Genomic DNA, 14,483 nt, shown 5'->3' on the forward strand with positions numbered 1-14,483 from the left:
TTTTTGTAGGTCCAAAGCTTTTTCACAGCAACAGACTCACGATTATTCAGCTGAATTCGGTACACTATATCAGAGCCACCATGACCAATAATGTGCTCCTCGTCCATGGATTCTAGAACTTCATGCTCATAAAAGTTGAGTTGTTGTTGGTCTGACTGATGAGCTCAATTGGCGCTGGTTCTATTAAAGAATTCCTAGAGAAATCTAGAGAATTCCTAGAGAAATCTATAGAAATGAGCTTCAAAACAGCCAAGAGCATGAGCTGAAAGAAATAACAGGCGGTACTAAGAGCATGAGCTGAAATAAATAATAGGTCGTACTAAGAGCGTGAGCTGAAAGAAATAATAGTTCGTACTTGGAGTTGAGCCAAATATTCATTTCTTGCAGGCAGGCAGGGAATCAAATTGGTAGGCCTCGGCTACAGATTGAGCATTGGCCTCGGCCATTGATTCTACAGATGGCTCAATTGGAGCTTGAGTAAGGGCATAAGAAGTAGATTCCACAACAGACTTATAATCAACAGGTTGTGATGAGCACCAATTTTTGGTACAATTTGGGCTCATTTGGCCTACTTGCTCTGCTCAAACCATTCATTTTTTATTGCTTATGCATTCATTTCTTGGTTTATTTGTGTTGTTTGTAGGAAGAAGGGTAGGCATTCTATCTACGTGACTAATGCATGATGCTTTCAGGGTTTTGGCATTAAAAGGGAGAAAAGACCACGAGAAAGGAGACAAGGAGACAGTAAGGTGGCAATGCTGGTTTTTAGGAGAGGATGTCCACAGTCTTGGGGACCTTCCTCGTGATTCCCACCATAGCTTCGAGCTCCAACCAATCTTCCCACTGAGCTTAGAGGCAGCCAACTGTTCTACAGGAACCGCAGTTACAACTGTTCTACAGGAACAACAGTTATAACTGTTCTACAGGATCAGCAGTTTAACTATCAGTTGGACAGCCGAGCTCCACAAATCAAGGACACCTGTTGGATGATCATTTTGCATAAATACTGAGGCCGTAGCCTTGGATAGAAGCTTTTTGAACTTTTGCATTACTCTTGTAATTTGGAAGTACGAGCTATAGCTCGGTGTTGGTTCTTTTTGTAAGCCAGTCTTGGCATGATATCAGATGTTTGGTTATGAATAAAGGAGGCAGATTTTGATCTCATTCTGAGTTTCTAAGGGAGCTATAGCTCTCAGGTTAGGTCCCAACATGAGATCAATAGATCTCCTCGGTGTTGTAATGTTATTTGCATTTCGTTCCAGCACTTCGAGTCTTTACTTTGACATGCAATTCGAATTTACAGTCTGTTAATTTAGTCTTTTTCATGAGATTGAATAGGATTAGTTTATGGTGAATTTGCTTCCAGTTGCTTAGGTTAGAAGAGGATCGTTATCATTTATTGGAGCTCCAGAAAAAGGTTGTTAGAGCTCACTGCCATCTCTGCTTAGGGATTGGGGTGCAGTCCATATCAACCACCAAAAAGAAATGCAGTCCTTCTCACGTTCATGCAAGCTGCAACATAGACATTTTCGTTGAAGATCCATCCATGCACTTTTGATATTGAACCATACTTCTACATTCTTCATTCCATGCACGGTTTCTTTTCTTGGTTTTACATTGCTGTTCATAGGTTTAATGGCACAGGTATCATAGGTTAATGAATTCTCGTTTTTGGTGCAAGACATACGTCATTTGTTTCATTTACACTGCTCCATACCATTCCACTTCCTTCTTCTTCTTCTTAACCTCTCCTCAAGCCACCTACTCGACCTCTGTCCAGCTCGTTTACCCTCCAATTCATCCACTGCCACGTAGCTTCATCTTTTTGACCTTTTGTTAATCCCATCCTTCCAGCCATCAACCCACTGCATGCACTCTTCCTCCATCTGACTTCCCTGCTCCTGAGCCATCACTAGTTCCATCTCCATATCACCTATCCCCCCACACCACTCCAACACTTCACCATCTCCCAAAACTCCCACGGTCGAACATCCTGTAGAATTGCACAGACTTCGTGTAGAATCCCTGAGTTTTCTGTAGGATCCCCTGCAGACTTCCTGTAGAAGCCTGCAAACTCGGTTGTTGAGCATCCGAACATGGTAGACTTCCGTGGACTAATGCTAGAGACCCTCAGGGACCTCCCCTAGCCATCCTGACCTTGCCCATGCTTTCCTTCTATTCAAACCGCTCCTGCACAACCAAACCCTAATCAAAAGCATCATCACAATAAATCCAACCACTTAATGAAAAAATACAAAAACATGTCTTTCGAGATGCAAGTAGCTTAGATGCATGTATTTCAGTTCACTACAAGTAATGGCATTAGTGGTAGTAGTTTCATTCACAGTTTTGCATTGTAAGGGCCTAGCTAGTCAAATTAGGGTTTACTAGGGTTTTCATGCTTTGTTGGCTTTCAGTTTCTTCTTGCAAATAGACTAGTCTCCTTTGAGTTAGCTTTCGTCCATCATTCATAAAGCTTCTTCTGTGAGCATATAGAAGTTGGCTTAAGCCCTAGCAGACTTGTGCCAGCTGACCAAGTGACAGCTGCGACAAGAGCTAGTACTTGTGCATACAGCACCGTCGCTTCCAAGTTTGTACGAACTACCGGGTTGATAAAATTAGAGATAGGAAGCTCGAGGAGTTGTAGCATTATTGCTACAATACTGGAGCCCACCAGCTTTTTGGCGCCGTTGCCGGGGAAGCGTCAGAGTATTAGTAATTGTTGATTTTCTTCTACTTTCTTACTCTTGCCTTCTGCTAAGTAGTTTACTTCATTTCCATTCTGCAAAAGTAGCATAGATATTTCCTGCTTTCATAGATTAGCATTTCCTGCTTTCATAGATTAGCATTTCCTTTCTGCAAGCGTAGACTAGCATTTCCATTCTTGCAATTTCATTTGAGCAAAGTAGATTAGTTCTTTCCTGCTTTCAGTTTAATTCTGCATATTTCATAGTTAGTGTAGATCAATCTGTCTCAGTTTTGCAGGTACTAAAAGAAAAGCAAAGCAAAAACAATCAAAAGAAAAAGAAAGTCTTTTCCATTTCATGCCTCATACGAACCGAGATAGATCAGGCGAATTCCTACCAAACACCCCCACCACATCACTGAGTCACCCTTCTCTCTTCTTTGGTGACAGTGACCCAGAAGAACCTATAGGTGAACATCCTGAGATATACAAAGATCCTATAGTAGAAGAAGAGTTAGAGACCACTCCATCTGAAGCTATGGCGTACAATAGAAGAGAAGATGAGAGAATAGAAGGTGCCTTCCCCATCCGAGAGACCAATGGAGAGATGAAAATGAAGAACATTAGCCCCTCCGCCTTACCTCACTTCCATGGGCTGACCACTGAAGATCCGGATACCTTCCTGTTTAAGTTTGCTGTCCTTTGTAGAACCTATGACTATACTGAAGATGAGCAAAAGCTGAAACTTTTCCCTTCCACTCTTAAGGATGCAGCACTACGCTGGTTCATGGGCTTACCTGGGAATAGTATCACCACTTGGGCTCAGATGGAGCAAGCTTTCAATACCAAGTACCGGGATTACTGTAGGTCCAAGGAAACAAAGGGGGAAATCTTTCGGATGACCATGGGAAATGATGAGTCCTTAGAGGATTATGAGGAGAGGTTCCAACTAAGCTATAAGCGGGCCAGGTGCACACTTGACCCTGAATCCCTCAAGTTGGTCCTGCTCCAAGGAGTCCCTGAAGAGCTCTTAGATACCCTTCACATGTTAGCTGGGGGGGGGGGCCATTTACCAATTGCCTTATGAGTACATCAAGACTATGTTTAGAAACCACTCTAGGGCAGCTCGGAAACGAGGTAGAGGAAACCACCTCTCAACTAGTGTCCCTTTCTCCAAACATGAGCTCGCAAATCAATTAGAAGATCTTAAGAGTGATGTGAGACAAACCATTGCCATGCAGCTTGACACATTCAGGATTCAACAAAAGAAAGAAGAAGCTGAGAGAGCCTTCGATGTCTTCTGCCCTAGGTGCACAAGGAGACACCCTAAGAACGAATGTCCATTGCATTCGGTTGAAGTGTGTTTCGTTTGTGAGGAGGACCATCCCACAAATCAGTGTCCAACCTTACCTGGGTTTAAAGCCATGTACCAAGGGGCAGAAGCTCCCACTGAACCTCTCTATTACCTCAACCAAAGGAGGCCACAAGGATCTAGACCTTATCAGCAGGGGATGCAAGGGGCATCTCAAGCTTATTACAGCCCAAACCAATCGACTCCTATGCCTTCCTGGGGTCCCCCTGCTCATCCTTCATGGTCCATGCATCCTCCATGGTCGTATCCACCTCAGTACCCCACTCAACCTACTTCTCATTCATATCACTCACATGCCCAACCAGAGCCTTAATGGAATGCACCTCAGTCGGGGTGGAGGCCCCAATAAAACACTTTGAGGATGGCAGCTCAGCTGGACCTAGATCTCAGCCATGCACAACAAGAAAGGCTACTGCAGCTGAATGGCCTGGATGAGCACCGAAGGCAGGCCCTCCTTCACTCAGAAGTGGTTCAACTTCAGAGAAAGGTGTGGCATGACCAACATCTCCATGACAAGCAATTTTAGCCGGGAGATTGGGCTTTTTTGTATGACTCCAGATACAAAGACTTCAAGGGGAAGCTGAGAACCAGATGGCTAGGACCATATGCAGTGGAGAAATTCCATGACAATGGATCTGTCCTCATTCGAACCATTGATGAGGAAGCCATTACCATGCTTGTCAATGGGCATCGTTTGAAGATCTACAGGAGACCTCTCTCAAGACAAGAGTTCATCAAAACTATGGAGAAATCTGTATTGGTCATAGAGAAGGGTTCTGCCTCTGCTTTTGGCATACCCTGAAAGATATAAAAAAAAAAAGGAGGAAAAAAGAAAAACGAAAAAATAATAAATAAAGATCCTTGGGTGAAAACCTCTCTGAGGCACCCAAGGCAGGTAGTAGGGGTGAAAACCTCATTGAGGCGCCCCTATTGTCTTTCAAAAAAAAAGGTTTGAAAAAGATCCTTGAGTGAAAACCTCTCTGAGGCGCTCAGGGCAGATGGTACGGGTGAAAACCTCTTTGAGACGCCCCTGTTATCTTTCAAAAAAAAGAAGAAAAAAAAAAAGGAAAAAAAAACAATAAGCAAAATATGGTAAAATTGCATGCAGGTTGAAGATGTTCTGTGGAGGAGAGGAAGCCTTCAACTCAAAGCCAAGGGTCCTTATCATGCTGTCAAGGGACCTCACCAGCACCTCCTCCAAGGGTACCCATGTTTTTTCAAGGTATGTGCAATTTTATCATGGTTTGAGTCCTCTACAGGAAGATGCAGTCTTTCTACAGGAAGGCGCGGATTTTCTACAGGAAAGTGCAAACTTTCTACAGGAAGCCTGAACTTTCTACATGAAGCTCTGTGTTCTACAGGAAACTTCCTGTAGAAGTTTGGGACGGCCCAGAATTCATCTTAAAAGGAGATTTAGCGACTACCAATTGGTTTGGATGCATGCAAGCCTCTGTTGGCACCCTTGCACATTGCTGTCACCTTGATCCACCATCCTTGTCGACATGCAACTGAGTTCCCTGCACCAACAAAGCAGATCGATGAGTTCTCGCGGAAAAGCCATTTTCGAAGATAAAAAAATGCTGAGATCTCATACCACAGGCATCAGAAGCTCCGGGAACGTGATTGAAAGGCCAGATCCTCCATCGTGCAGCATGCACACAACGAGGAAGAACTGTTACGAGACACCTCGCGGGAATCCTGTAACAGTTCAACCTGCTATAGTGGATACCATTCACAGCACCGCTATCTGCATTGAAACGCGGGCGCATGCAACCCAAGCATCCACTCCATCGTCGGTAGCCTGTAACCACGAGCCTCTGGGTCTGTGTAAGTTCGCATGCAGCAGGTAAATCCACTCACCATCGTCCAAAGACTGGAAAAATCGTGTGCAGCCACGCAGGTAAGTGTCTCGACCCTTCCTTCCATCAAATCGCATGAATTTTACTTTGAATTGTTTGCATGGCGTAAAAGTGAATGGTTGAGCGGCCGTATGGCCAGTCGATTGGCCACGTCGGCTAGTTATGGTGTAATTGGATGTTTGGGTGGCGGCCACGACAAAGAGAATGAGCGGCACACACGTGAGAACACTCCCGTCGGAAACAATGAGTTTAGCAGAAAAAGGCGGCGGCAGATCTGTGGGAATGGATGCGGCAGCAAGTGAATACGCAGGCGAATGATGGATGACGTCGCCCAACGGTCCGGCGGGGACAGCTCACCCCCTGCGCCATGGATAGCGCCGATTCAAAATCTAATCGGCTAGATCATGCGCATGCATTTATCAACCACCACTTCAAACTCGGGTGGCTATTCTGATCTCCTCTGCACTTTGATACGCCGAGCTGTTGGCTACCAGAACGCCGGTGAAGCACACCTCGAGCGCAGGCCAACTACAGTCCTCCCCGAAATTTGCGCACTGCTCCTACAGGAACACAGTTTCTACAGGAACGCAGTCTCTACAGGATCGCAGTCTTCTACAGGGAAGCGGGTGCCTCACGAAAAAAAAGGTGGCCAATTACAGAGGTAACCCTGAACTCTTCATGCAACTGGTTAGTAAGAGTGGCAAGACCATCGTCCATAGTCTGGTCATAAAGATATCGGTGAAATTTTTGTTTGCTGTGCCTATGCTATCGTTCGACAGGATATCAGTATAAGTAGACTGTGTTGAATTTTTTGGATTATGTGCATGTTCTGTCTTAATAGACCAAATCTCTTTCGCATTTCCCACCTTTAATTAAAACAACTGTGGTCATCATGCCGGGTGGATTTATAAGACGGGAACCCACTGATTCAGCCAAATTAAGGGAAAACCCGGCAGTGGAAGAGCTCTTTACACGAGCACAGTGGATGTCTTTTTGTGATAAGCTGCAGGGCTACGATGATGAAGTGGCCGAAGAATTCTTGCAGGCTCTGAAGCCGAAATCCCAGACACTGGCCATAGTAAACTTCAGAGGTCTAAGCCTCAAGCTCACCCCAGAACATATCAGTCAGATCACAGAACTTCCTATGGGTTTGCCGTGGGATAAGGAAGAAAGAAAGCTAAGCCAGCAGGCAAAGAAAGAATTCTTTCCACCTGAGGAAGAATTCTCGGAGGACAAAAATGGGGTGCGAAGAACGAACCTGTTGCCACCTTGGAATGAAGTCAGTTTGCAAATCATGAAATATATCACTTGTGAAGGCCGTTTCAGCATCGTGTATGCATATCATTTTCGGCTGCTCACTGAATTGAGGCACCAGATTGATCTTCTTGTAGAACAAAAACTGAGCATCCCTTATTTCCTATTGCAGTCTCTAATGGAGTGTGCCACAAAGCTAAAAGAGGGCATACAAGATCAGATAGCCCACCATGGGTTGATCAAGCTTCTTGTGGAGGATGCACTGCACTCATATAAGGTCTCCCTCTCATGGGAATCCTTCCCGAATTTGACAAAAGATGGGGACATTAAAATGTTGATCGAAGAAACGGGTTCCTCCAGCGGTGAGGAACAAGAAGCAGTGGCCGAGGTACAGAGAGAAGAAGGCCAGAAGACCCCGACCACAGTGCAGAAGAAAGAACAAAGGAAAAAGCATGAGGAAAAGGAGGACAAAGAAAAAGGTGGCACACCTATCTTGTCAGCAAGAGAAAAGCGGATGAAGAGCAGGATGGACAAAGCTGAGGTGGTCCACGTCAGCCCAAGTACCTCAACATCACCTGCAGCCAAAGCAAAAAGCAAAACTCAGGCAGGCAAGCAAGCAGAGGTGGAGACACCTGTTTCTACAGGAAAGCAGAAACAGGCTTCTACAGGAAGCCCGAAAACAAAGACAAAGGATTCTACAGGAAGCCCAAAAATCATTGAGAAACAGGCTCCTACAGGAAGCCCAAAAACAAAGACCAAGGCTTCTACAGGAAGCCCGAAATTGCAGAAACAGACTTCTACAGGAAGCCCCGAACAGGCGAAACCCAAAGAGAAGAAGGTGGACATTCTGGCACGGGAGGCAGCAGCTGTATTAGCTGGCCTCAGCACACCACCTAAGCCAAAAGGAAAGAGGAAGAGGGAGGCCCCTCTATACTTTAAAGCTCGAAGAAGTGTTAGGATAAAGACGGGAAAGCCTCAGCCTCAATCTAGCAGCCCAATCGTCATCGAAGATGCACCTTCTTCTCCCAAGGAAAAGTCACCCTCCAGGATCACAGTCACCTACGAGAAGGGGAGTCCAAAGAAAAATACGTGGCAAGAAAGGTTAGAAAAAACTCAGCTACAGGAAGCTGAAAATGTTCTACAGGATACTCTGGCCCGGCTACAGGAAACGGAAAAAAGGGAAGGAGAAGGACCCTCCTCACCACCAAGGGAGGGTGAGGTAGAACCGCCTGAAGAAATAGAAAGGGAACATATACCAGAACCTAGCCCTTCGCCTAATCTGAATTCATACTACACCTTTTTAGAGGCGGGCAAAATCATACCGCAGAAATTTACTGTGCCTCTATTTTTTCCACTAGAAGAAGAGAGAGTCTGTTCCCACACATGGATGCAGATCGCCAAATCAAAGGGTGTGGCGGACATAGGCGGACATAGGCCCTTTACAAGAGCAACTCAAGGATGTCAGGAGTGAATTCACCATGGCTAAACATGTGGCTAATTGCCAACGTGTGCTTCTACAGGAAGAAAATCAGAAGCTGAGATTGCAGCTACAAGAACTAAGGGCAGGGGCAGGAACATCCTCCAAGGACATCACAAATGAACAACAAAGCAAAAAGGAGCTGACCACCAGTCTTGAAGAGCCAATGACACTTCTACAGGAAGCAGAACAGCAAACAAAAATTGAATTGCAAGCCCTAAGAGAACAGCTGCAACAAAAGGAAGCACAATTGGCCTGCATGGCCAGTTGGTCCATGGAGGCAATTCAGTGCAGACCACCTGCAAAATCCTATGGATTGTTCTTAAAAGATCAATGGCTGCAGTTCCAAATAAACACCCTGGCACAAAGAGGTATTTCACATATCCAAAACCCACAGCAATTTTCTGAATTGTGCAGTACTAGTTCATCAGAGGACAAAGCCAAATTAGCAGAGTTTTACCTCCACAATTTGGCTTTGCCGAATGAAGTCTCCTGGGATCCCAATATTGCCAGCTGACCAAGTGACAGTTGCGACAAGAGCTAGTACTTGTGCATACAGCACCGTCGCTTCCAAGTTTGTACGAACTACCGGGTTGATAAAATTAGAGATAGGAAGCTCCAGGAGTTGTAGCATTATTGATACAATACTGGAGCCCACCAGGTTGCTCTTGAGAAGACTCCACAGAATCTAGTGAAATGTGGAGGAAAAGTGAAATCCCTGCGTGGAGTGGAAAGGACGGCATTGCTTGCGAAATAGACCAACAGCTTTCAGCAATGGGGACTTTTCATGAGTCGCCTTTCAATAATGGCAGATGCCCAATTGCTTGTGGTGGACAAACTTTCGGCTTGGACTTGCTTCTCGCCTGACTATGCATGCAAAGGATCAGTGTTTACTTTCTAAACACTCTCTAGTCGATGATGCTCTCCACCATCTTCCATCTTAACATTCTAGGAAGTGGGTTTCACCACTGGAGACCTACTAAGTACCCTTTAAAGGATATATAAAACAAAGCCTTTCGAAGGATCGACCTAAATTTCATTTCTCTCACCTTCATTCTTGCTCTTTTGCTGATCCTCTTCTTCCAAACCTGGGATCCCTTCTTCTTCCCTCACCTGGTTCATCTCCCTGATGTCATCTTCACCGAAAACTTGACTCAATCTCATCTGACCAGTGTATGTATAAAGACTATCGAGCGAGATCGACAAAAATGGATTGAAGAAATCCCATGTTGAATCTTGAGGAAGCAAGGGTAGTGGGGAAATACCCATGGAGTTTTCCTCCCTGGATATGGTTGAGTGCCCATAAACGCGCCGCTAAAGAAATGTTTATAACCTATCTGACAAAACACAAGCTCCACGACTCCTATAGGACACAAGCACACGACTCCTACGATGGGATCGATCGGTGGAGGTGTATGATACAATCTCGCCAAATCCCGAAACCACTGGTACTTGTCACCATTGGCCTGCTCTTCAGCCACATTTCAATCATGCATTAGGACGCATTATGTTGAACCACGTGGCTTGTTATGTTCAACCTTTGCTTTTGACAATTCAAACTTTTGTTACGTTCAACCTTTGCTTTTAACAATTCAAACTTTTGTTACGTTCAACCTTTGCTTTTAACAATTCAAACTTTTGCTCTGCAACTTTAATTTCTTTGGTATGCTCTTGAACATGTCTTTACCTTAGCAATGCTCAACTCTATATATTTTTTTGGGCTCATCAAATTTCATAGTTTCTTTTCTTTGAAGTGCATACAGTGGCTAACTGTAAGAATTTTTTTCCTTTGCTTTTTAATTTGCATGTCGTCTCTCTGCCTTTGAAATTTTACTATGGCATCAGGAAAAAATGGCAGAGGTGAGTTTCTCCTTTAATTTTTGTTCTTTATCCTTTTGTCCCTTTATCTCTGTTAAGTTGATGGTAACAGTTTCAAATCTCGTGGATTCATTCATATTCTGCAATCCGAAAATGCAATATTTTAGACAGCAAATTTTTTCTGAGAGGTTTTGTTCCAAGGAAACTAAATGGATCTGGTATATAATCAGATCAATTGCGTAATCAATCATGTTGAGGCTTTTCCCTGATCATCTTAACTTTATCAATGTGCAGTTTGTCCATATGAATTTGGTGTAAGGGATGACAAAACTTAAATCTTTTCAAGAATTATTAACAGAGAAAGAAGTAAAGGCGATTCTTGAAGAATATTAAGCAGATACAGAAGAAGAGATAGATTTTGAAGCATTTCTCTCGATGAGTTATTCACAACTTTATCTCGTAAAAGTTTTTCTATTGGGTTTCCTCTTAAAGGACTGATTTTGGTTGTTTTTTCAACATTTTAGTATTTAATTTCATAATTGTGTGCTCTGTTGTTTTTGCAGGCTCGTGTGTTGTAAATTGACACGTACTGATCACATTTAGCAATGGTGCTTAAGCGTTAACCAGGCGTCGAAAACGATAAAAATGCACATTTCAAATGCGTCCTCTATTTTGTATGTCTCATGTTTCTCTTGAAAGGCAAGGGGGGAAATACGCCTATTGCTCCCCCGAAATGGAAAATGCCTATACTCATGGAAGCCAATGGTTCATCACAGAAATCGATCAAGAATACAATAATGTGGGATCAAGGTTCAAATAATAGTCCAGCGTATCAAGCTAGTCCTGGCAATTCCGTCCATTTGAAGAGCTATATTAGTGGTGGCCGGTGCAATGAAAATCCTCAAGTGGATATAAATGGCACAAGGTCCCTCTTAAACAATATTTCTATTAGTTTAAGGACTCCATAAGGTTCATTTAGAACTATAGGTTCACAAGATGGTGGTGTTAACACCCAGGTTGTTCCCTATGACTCCCAAGGGAATACGGCCGGGGTAACCACTAACCAATCTTTGGATCACAGTCTCTAGCCAAACTACAATCAGAGAGGGCTCTCTCTTTATGATTTGTCTCTGTTATGATGGTGTATTAGGCTAGGTATTATGCTCAGGTTTTGGTTTATGTTTTGGTTGAAGGATTTCTTTCAGGGCTTAAGATGTAGTGTTTAGAGAGTAATATATCATTGGGCAATGGAGTCTGGAGTTGTGAAATGCTTTGATATGCAGGATTTGGTGGTGTTCAAACTACAGGGCCTATTGTGTATCTCAGACAAACAAATTTAACTTGAATAGTGAGGCATGTCAGCCAACAGAAAGCAATTAAGAATTTTCTATTAAGCTGGTGAGGTGAAAGTGAAACACATTGTACAGGAGCAAAATTGAATTCCTGTGACAAAGGTCACTGTGAAAAATGTATTCTGAAAGTGCAGCAATTAAGAATTACACTTATCAAGATTACAGCTGAAGAAAACATTCATTAACAACACAGATTGAACTCAGGGTATTCATTGAATAAATCCTGAAAGTTATCCTTTTTCCTTGTTGCTAAATATTCAAAGTTAGAAAACATATATGGATTTTAACAAATCAAAAATACATAACAGAGAGAGTTACAGAAACTTATTTTATTGTGTAATACACAGGAATCCAACAGTTTTCAACAAACACCAGAACGCATTCAACACTTCAGAAATCCGAGAAATTCCATCACTTTCTTTATTAAACTTCTGAAAGGATTACAGCATAAGAACTTCTTCATGAGAAATCAACAACAACCCTTGAAAGCTCATGCGAAGGGGACTTTATAGGAATGCTTATACAAAATATCTCAGGCATTGAGTCATCTGAGAGAGAAAATATCTTCATAACTTCGTACAGAAAGTAGAAAAGAAGTTATTACAACTTTGAATGCAGCATAAATTCTCTTTAAGTCTGTCAGAGGATAATTTGACCTTTGGAGGTCATTGAGTCGGTTGAACCGCTTTGCTTTAACGCTGAATAATGTGTCTTTACTTTTTGCTGCGCTATATCTTCTCGGCTCTGCCAGCTGTGGTTTCCTATTCTTGCTGTGTTGGCCAAAATTTTTGCTAAGTTGGCTCATCTTTAATCTTTGATGCATGCTGATTTTGTTAAACTGTGCTTTGCATGACAATTGATATTTTTTAAAAACAAAATTTGGTGAGTGGCTCCCTGTCTATAAAATTTTTTGTATTGTATTTGCCCACCAGTCTTGCGTAGGGAGTTGATGCCTGAGAATCGCATCCATAGTCTCCTCTGCCTCTGTATACTTGTAAAAATTGGGTGCCACATCAAACAGGTGATTGATCTCATTCATTATAAAAAATAGATTTTCTACCTTGTTGTAGATAGTCTGTCTTGTAGCTGGCCCTGTTTCTTCTGAGCTGCTGGGCTTCTCATTGATTTCATTTGTGGCAAATGCATTCACTCTTTTGGCATACTGCTCATGTCTTTGCTGAGCTACTTCATCTGTTTGAGGGTGAATGGTAGCTGGGAGTTTGATCTTTTTCCTTAAGGCAGACATGTCAGCATCCCTCAACTTCAATATCTCTTGTATTCCTTTGATGTCTTTGGGATCATGCCCAATCTCAATCATTATGTCTTCCAAGGACCTTATTATGTTGTCCTTTGCCTGGGATGATGCCCTCTCCAACTCCAGTTGAGAGGCTGTATTATTGAGGCTGCTTTCTAGCTTGTAATTTTCTAATGTTTTGTCTGCCAAGGCAGCATACACCATCTCACCAGTCTGTTTGTGCAGTTCAATTTTATCCATTGGGTGTATGTCCTTGGCCAAGACCTCCAGATTGGTTTTGAGGTAATCTGAGGTAGATTGGGGCTGCAGTGCTATTGGCATAAAATGGCTCATGATCATTTTGCCTTCCTGTACATCAAATGCAGACATCAGTCTTTGTTGATTGGTGGGAGCCATTTTCAATAAATGGTTGTAAAGTTGTATCTTGATAGGGTCACTCCTCCTTTTGATGTCTATAAACTGCTGCTTGATGCTCCTTTCTCCTTCTCTTTGCTGGCTGGAGGAGCTGACCTCTCCTCCCATAGTTCTGTCCTGTTCCTGCTGGAAGGAACTGGCTGAAGCTTCCTGCTGGGTGGGCCCATGCCCATTGCTTGCCTTATTGCTATGTCATCCTCAGAAAAGTCATTCAACCTTTGCCTTTTCTCTCCCTGGTTTATAGATGATGTCAGGGGAGTTTCTATATCCCTTTTTCTGTTTATGTCCTCTTTCTGTGGAGTTTGGAGGACCGAGGCATCAAAGGTAGTTTCTGGCCTAGGAGGCACTATGTTTTGAACCTGTTGCTCAGTGGAAGTTGGAGTATCAATTATTCTTTCTTGCTGTAAGGGCTGCTGTCCCTCATGTGGCCCTACTTCTTGATGCAGTTCCTGTTGTTGTTGTTGTGGCTCTGCCTGCTGCTGCATTTCTTTATCTGCATGCTCTTGAGTCACTGGAGGTGGCTGCTCCTTGCCATGGAGTGATTGTTCTATCTCCATTTCCTTTTCTTTGCCTTTGCTGGATATATTTTCAGTGGCCTTGGTAGTTTGTTGTTTGGCAGTTGAGGAGGATGCAGCTGCTCCCACTTGTGTGCTCGGAAGTGTGAATACCTGTGAACAAAGTTCGAGGTCAGCCATCTTCCTTAGATTCCTTACTGACCTCTGATTTAGCTCTTCTTGTGACATGGGCTCTTCTAAGGTCCCTCTCCTCCATTTGTCTTGGTTTGCATATTTTTCAATGTGAGGGATACTATAATGATCATAGGCAGACAACTTATATTTGAGCCTCCTCATAGTTATAAAATGATTAGGGTCATAGGGTGTCCATAGGAAACTGGTTTGAAGGCCAAGGGACTCAAGCATTCTATCTTCTTCCTTCCATCCTTGCTCCCTCTCGTTATAGACAAAATGGCCAAGTTGGCTTTTCACCTTCAACTGT

Source organism: Pinus tabuliformis, chromosome J, assembly GCF_031772625.1.
Source record: "Pinus tabuliformis cultivar Carrire ecotype Pingquan chromosome J, CPIR1, whole genome shotgun sequence".
NCBI lineage: Eukaryota > Viridiplantae > Streptophyta > Pinopsida > Pinales > Pinaceae > Pinus > Pinus tabuliformis.